This window comes from Bidens hawaiensis, unplaced genomic scaffold (genome assembly GCF_021521415.1).
Source record: "Bidens hawaiensis isolate Kalapana, Puna unplaced genomic scaffold, B.hawaiensis_p1.1 tig00012099_1, whole genome shotgun sequence".
Lineage (NCBI taxonomy): Eukaryota > Viridiplantae > Streptophyta > Magnoliopsida > Asterales > Asteraceae > Bidens > Bidens hawaiensis.
The window spans coordinates 67,500-73,866 of record NW_027491974.1 but is presented as its reverse complement, the minus strand read 5'-3'; the positions used below and the strand labels follow the sequence as shown (position 1 = coordinate 73,866).

General features: G+C 34.0%; 1 pseudogene across 1 annotated transcript; it reads left to right on the top strand.

The window, feature by feature from the left end:
* Nucleotides 1–784: 784 nt before the first annotated feature.
* On the top strand, nt 785–5,169 carry LOC143540000 (protein neprosin-like; annotated as a pseudogene). Its single transcript, XR_013136526.1, has 7 exons — nt 785–1,011; nt 2,210–2,296; nt 2,389–2,655; nt 3,293–3,457; nt 3,547–3,596; nt 3,963–4,109; nt 4,670–5,169. The product of XR_013136526.1 is annotated as a protein neprosin-like (transcript).
* The last annotated feature ends 1,198 nt before the right edge of the window (nt 5,170–6,367 follow it).

Sequence of the window (6,367 nt, the reverse complement as noted above, 5' to 3'; positions counted from 1 at the left end):
ATTCTTCAATCGTTTCACTCGCTTCCAATATCGAATTAAACATATAAACCCCAGTTTGAAATTAACAACGAGATCACTAACAAAAACAATTAGTTGAACAACACAATTTCAAAGAAAAAAGAATTTTATGTTTAAGTTGTTAACTAATTACTCCGTATTATATTCATATTCACAAATAAACATTAAACAAATCGACACGAAACACAACATGGTTTTAAATGATTTCAACCCGTCAACCCAAGTTACTTAAAATTTTATTTTTTTACTAAATCCTTAAAATTTATACTTTTTTTTTTGAACGACCAACTAAATAACGCGGGTACTCCGTACGCAGCCCCCTTTGGCTAAAGGTAGTCCGAGCCGGCCACTAATCCGGACGGAAGGAGCCCCTAGCGGTGCACCTATTGAGGGATTCACCGGATAAAACCCAACCCCCACGCCCGCCAAATGGCACGACAGCGAGGAGCCAGTAAAACTGGGTGAGATCAAGACTCGAACCCTGGCAAGCCATGGTCATCTCTCATATCTCCCATATAAATTGGTGATAGTGAGGTTTGATCCCCCTATCTATCATTAGTATAGTGAGTGCTCTACCATTAAGTCACATCCAATTTATAAAATTTTATACTTTTTATATTTCCAATTTTACCCTCCACACACTCTCACCTAGTCTACATAAAATCTAACAAAAAAGAAAGTCTTGAGAGAGAGAGAGAGAGAGAGAGAGTAGTGGGAGGAGAGAGAGAGAGTAAGTCTTTAGTGTAGACCCTACCAAGTACCAACACACATGTCTCAAGACATCGTCTTTTTCAGTTTTTGAAACATCAGCTGCACATGTTAGCAAGAACCAGTATGAAGCTAGTGTTTATGAAACCATTCTTGTTTTTTGCTTTCTTGTTCTTGGATCCACCCTTGCTATATTGCGCCAGGCAGCCATCAGCTTATACACAGAAGCTAAAAGTTCACAAACACTTGAAACGTCTTAATAAACAACCTATTAAAACCATTCAGGTATTTGAATTATTGGGGTTGTTTTATAATTAGTTGTTATTGTTATTATTATGTGACTCTTGAAATGTTTTAAGTTTAGTTGCAAAGGGTTGTATAAAGTTAGCTTATTATTATTATTATTATATAAGAATTAGTCATGTTTTAGTAGAGGTGTGTACGGGTCGGTTCGGTTTTGGGTTGAAACCGAGATGTTTTGAAGTTTTTTAAAGCCGTTCTGTTTCGGTTTTTCTGGTTTTGTCATTGAGGTGTTTTAAGGGATGTTTGGGATTGCTTCTTTAAAATGTTTTTGCTTTTTGGAGAGGCAAAATGTCCAAAATGCCCCTCCAAAAGCACCCAAACACCCCCCTAATTATTGAATTTGAATTTTACAGTTATTACTGTTATTATGTGATTCTTGAAATGTTTTAAGTTTAGTTGCCAAGGTTGTATAAAGTTAGCTTCTTTTTTTTTAAAGAATTAGTCATGTTTTGGTAGGGGTGTGTATGGGTCGGGTCGGTTTGGTTTTGTGTTAAGACCAAGATGTTTTAGTGTTTTTTAAACCGTTCAGGTTCGGTTTTTCCGGTTTTGTCATTGAGGTGTTTTAATTATTGAATTTGAATTTTACAGTTATTACTGTTATTATGTGATTCTTGAAATGTTTATTTTAGTTGCAGAATATTTATAAAGTTAGCTTATTTTTCAAGAATTAGTCAAGTTTTGGCAGGGGTGTGCAACTGTGCATGGGTCGGTCCGTTTCGGTTTTGGGCTACAAATGATCCAAAAATTGAACCAAAAACCGAAATGTCAGTTTTTGAGTGTTTCAAAACCGTTTGGTTTCGGTTTTTCCGGTTTTGCCATTTGGGTCCAAAAGAAAATTTGGCTAAAAATAATGTATTTGGGCCTTAATATATATTTTGTTATTGATTAATTGATTATTATACGCTTGAGCTAAAATAATTTTAGTTAAACTATGTAGTAATAAATTATTATAAATTACTTAAGGTTTAGAATAGAAAGTAAAATTCTATCAGTTCGGTTTGGTTTTTTCGGTTTCAGTTACACACAAAACCGAAACCGAACTGTCGGTATTTGTTTCGGTTCAACGCATATTCCTGTGTTTTGGTTACTAATTTCGCTTATGACGGTTTTCTTGACGCTAATTTCTATAATTTAGAGCTAATAAACAATAAAATTCATGATTATTGCATGATTTAAACAGAGTCCAGATGGAGATATTATTGATTGTGTACACATATCTCATCAACCAGCTTTTGATCATCCATTCCTCAAAGACCATAAAATCCAGGTTTTTATTTTTATTTTTTCTCTATTTTTTAAAATTTTTCAAGATTTTCTTTAACAAATTCTTGATTTTTATATTTTTTTGAATTGATTTAGATGAGGCCTAACTATCATCCAGAAGGCCTTTATGATAACAAGATGAACACAGAGTCCAAAGAAAGAGAGAACACAATCCACCAGTTGTGGCACGTGAACGGCATGTGTCCGGAAGACACCATACCGATAAGAAGAACAAAAGAAGATGATGTTTTGAGAGCGAGTTCCATTAAAACTTTTGGGAAAAAGAAGCATAAGAGCATTGCTGTGCCTAGAAATATTCCGAGTTCTGCTGATCCTGATATTGATAATGAAAGTGGTCATCAGGTTAGTAAGAACTAGTTTATAAAAAAAGAAAAATTATACCGTTGTCTTAATATATGAGTATATGACTAAATATAAGCTTAAATGAGTTTTTATTGATAACCCATGTGTAAATGTACTTTATTTTGAGTTGAGTATTGAAATCTTGAAGATTAGATGGGCAAAAATAGGCGTGTAAACGAACTGAACGAACATGAACAAGGGCGTGTTCATGTTCGTTCATTTAATTTTAAACGAAAACGAACACAGACACTTAATCGAACACATATTTTGTGTTCGTGTTCGTTTGTTTAAAAAATGAACATGTTCGTTTGTTTAACTTCTAAACAAACAATTTACAAACATAAACGAACATAAATGAACATAACTAAGAAGGTAATGAAAGTGTCGTCCCACGTATGGATGGAAAAAGTAATATATTTCATAATTTACCATCATTATGACAAAATAAGAAGGTAAAGTGTCCCATGTTATATGCACTACTTTTTTTTATTAACTCTTGATTGTTGTCATTTCCTCTTTATTTTAAGCGATAAATAAAAAAAATGAATATGATAGATTTTCAAAACTAATGCTATTTCTCATGAGTTTTAAAGTCTTGATTATTGATATTTTTGTACTTGTGTTCTGCAACATGTAGCATGCCATAGCTTATGTGGAGGGAGACAAATACTACGGTGCCAAAGCAACTATGAGCGCTTGGGAGCCGGAAGTACAACAATCAAACGAGTTTAGTTTGGCACAAATTTGGATTTTAGGTGGTTCTTTTGGCCAAGATCTTAACAGTATCGAAGCAGGTTGGCAGGTATTCTCATAATCCATGATATACTAATTTGAGATCAATATTTTTTTGCTTTATCGAGTCTGGTTTAATAAATATATAATGATTTTCAGGTCAGTCCGGATCTCTATGGTGATACACAAGACTATTCACTTACTGGACCGTAAGTATTTTTAGAGTTGCCACCTTGTGCAGAAGAAGCTAGGGGTGAAAATGAGCCGAGCCTCGAGCTTGGCAGGTTTAACTTACACAGAGCTCGAGTTCGGCTCATGAGTGTTTTTTCAAGCTCGAGCTCGGGCTCAACTCGTTTAGTGTTTTTTTAATTAATTTTTAAAACTTAATAATTATTTTTATTAATATATATTATGATAATAATTATATAATGACATGCTTGTTTAGGCTTGTGAGCTGGCTTGAGCTCTGTAAGTGAAGCTCGGGCTCGTTTAAGCTTGGCTCGATCGAGCTTTTTTGCGAGCCGAGCTACCTTAAATGACTTTTTTTTTAAATTTTTATCTTTTTCTTGGTGCAGAGTGATGCATATCAAGCTACCGGTTGCTACAATCTACTGTGCTCGGGTTTTATTCAAATCAACAATAATATAGCGATGGGTGCAAGCATATCCCCTGTTTCTGCATTTAGGAATTCACAATATGATATTAGTATTACTGTTTGGAAGGTAATTTTCTAAATTCACTTTAATTATATTGTTTTTAGGCTTAAATGCGCAAAAAGATATTTCTTTTAATTTACTTAAGATAAACACTAAGTGGGAATAAGCGAATAGATTTAAAGTTGTGTAAGTGCAATATTAATCACTATTCAAGAAAAAGTGACAAGCTTTATATCTTTTTATTTTATATTATTTTATTTATTTTTTATATTTTTAAATAAGTTGAAATATAATCAATTATTGGGTACGTGGCGGTTTCTTTAACATTGCAGAATCACATATTTAAAAAAAGTGAGAATCTTGGCATATTTGTGAACCGAACGTTCAGTGAATAGTTTGTGAACCGTTCGGTGGGAAGTTCGTTTATGTTGCTCTATTTAAAAAACGGACGAACATGAACAATCTTTTTTGTTTTTTCATTTAGTTAAACGAACGAACATGAATACAAAATACAAAAGTGTTGGACTCATTTATAGCCCTACACGTTTCATCGATTGTATTCTTTGAATAAAGATGATTACTTTAACGTTTCCTATGATTAACCAGTAATGTGATGGTTTATTCAGGATGAAAAAGAGGGAAACTGGTGGATGCAATTTGGGAACGGATACGTGCTAGGCTACTGGTCGTCTTTCTTGTTTTCATATCTAGCCAACAGTGCATCAATGATCGAATGGGGTGGCGAGGTGGTGAATTCCGAGCCAGACGGGCAGCACACGTCGACACAAATGGGCAGCGGGCGGTTTCCAGAAGAAGGGTTCGGGAAAGCAAGTTATTTCAGAAATATTCAAGTTGTTAATAAAGAAAATAAGCTTGAATCGCCCAAAGATCTTGGAACGTTCACCGAACAATCCAATTGTTATGATGTTCAAACTGGAAGTAATAGTGACTGGGGTCAGTATTTTTACTATGGAGGCCCGGGTAAAAACGCAAATTGCCCTTGACCAGGTTAACGTTAACAAATATTGTAAATTGTAAGTTAGTGTTAAACCTGTTATGGTTAGGCCCGTTAAGGTTTTAACATCAAGATTAGATTATGCCTATCGGAAATATATGATCTAGCCATTATGCTAACGCTAACGGGCATAACTATATATATGGTCTTTTAAGGGTTCTTTAGTGATTTTTTTTTTGTTGTGTGTGTGTGGGTGGGGGGGGGGGGGGGGGGGGGGGTTGATGGGAAAGTGGCAAAGTTTTTCAAAAGTGTGAAAAAAGCAGCCTCTTGTATGATTTCACTGAATCTTTATATGTAGAATTTGGTATAATTAGTGGGTGGTTTTGCAAGTCAAATGAATGAATGCGTTGGTTTTAACCTTTAAGCTATTCCTAACTAATAGAATTTAACAAGACTTTTATAGTACTAATTCACAATTGGTTGTGGTGTTGAGATGAGGTGGCGTTCGACGAATCGACAAAAGTTTTTTTTTTTTCTTTAAGCGCTTTACGTCTTTACCCTTGATCTTTAATAATTATTTTTTTAAACATATATATATATATATATACACGCCCCTTGAAGCTTAATAAAATTAGTTTTTTTCTTTTTCTAACAAATGTTTTTTTATATCTTTTTTTACGTTTAATATTTTTTTTATTTAAGTTAATTGAAGTTAACTTTTAACTTTAGACATGTTTATCTAATCATGTCGTGTGCTTATTTTTACTGTCGTTTAGATAAATTGTATTGTCTATATTAACTCATTGATATACCAGGTAACAAATATTCATTATTCACTGCTAGGCCGTCCCATTCTCTGGCACATTTAGCTATTAATCTACTTCAGAATAAATATAGAAACCAATGTTACTAACCAAATATTATGATCTAAAAGAGAAATTAGAAGATGACTTGTGTGTTTCATCTGTTTCCGTGCGTTTTTCACTCTAGATTGGGTCCGATTAGTAAGCATTACGTTTTTAGCCTAGGCTCGGTCAAAGTAAAGACATATGAAGAGTACTCAAGGCATTGTGTAGCTAGGTTGTTCCTCTTAACTGACCAACTACTCATGCTCTCGAAATAGTGGTCACGACTCACGAATGCACTCACCAGGGTCTACATTAACCAACTTGTAAAGATCAAACTTGTAGTCTACACTTATTTTGGTGGAAGACTTCTGGCACATACAATTACAAAAGTATTGTAGAATATATTGACTTCAAATCTTGATCTTTGTCAAAAGTAAACCCAAGTGGCAAGTGCTTTAATAAGAAAATCAAACTTACAATGATTTTATTATTTAGTGGATTGTGTCATTATCCCACAATGC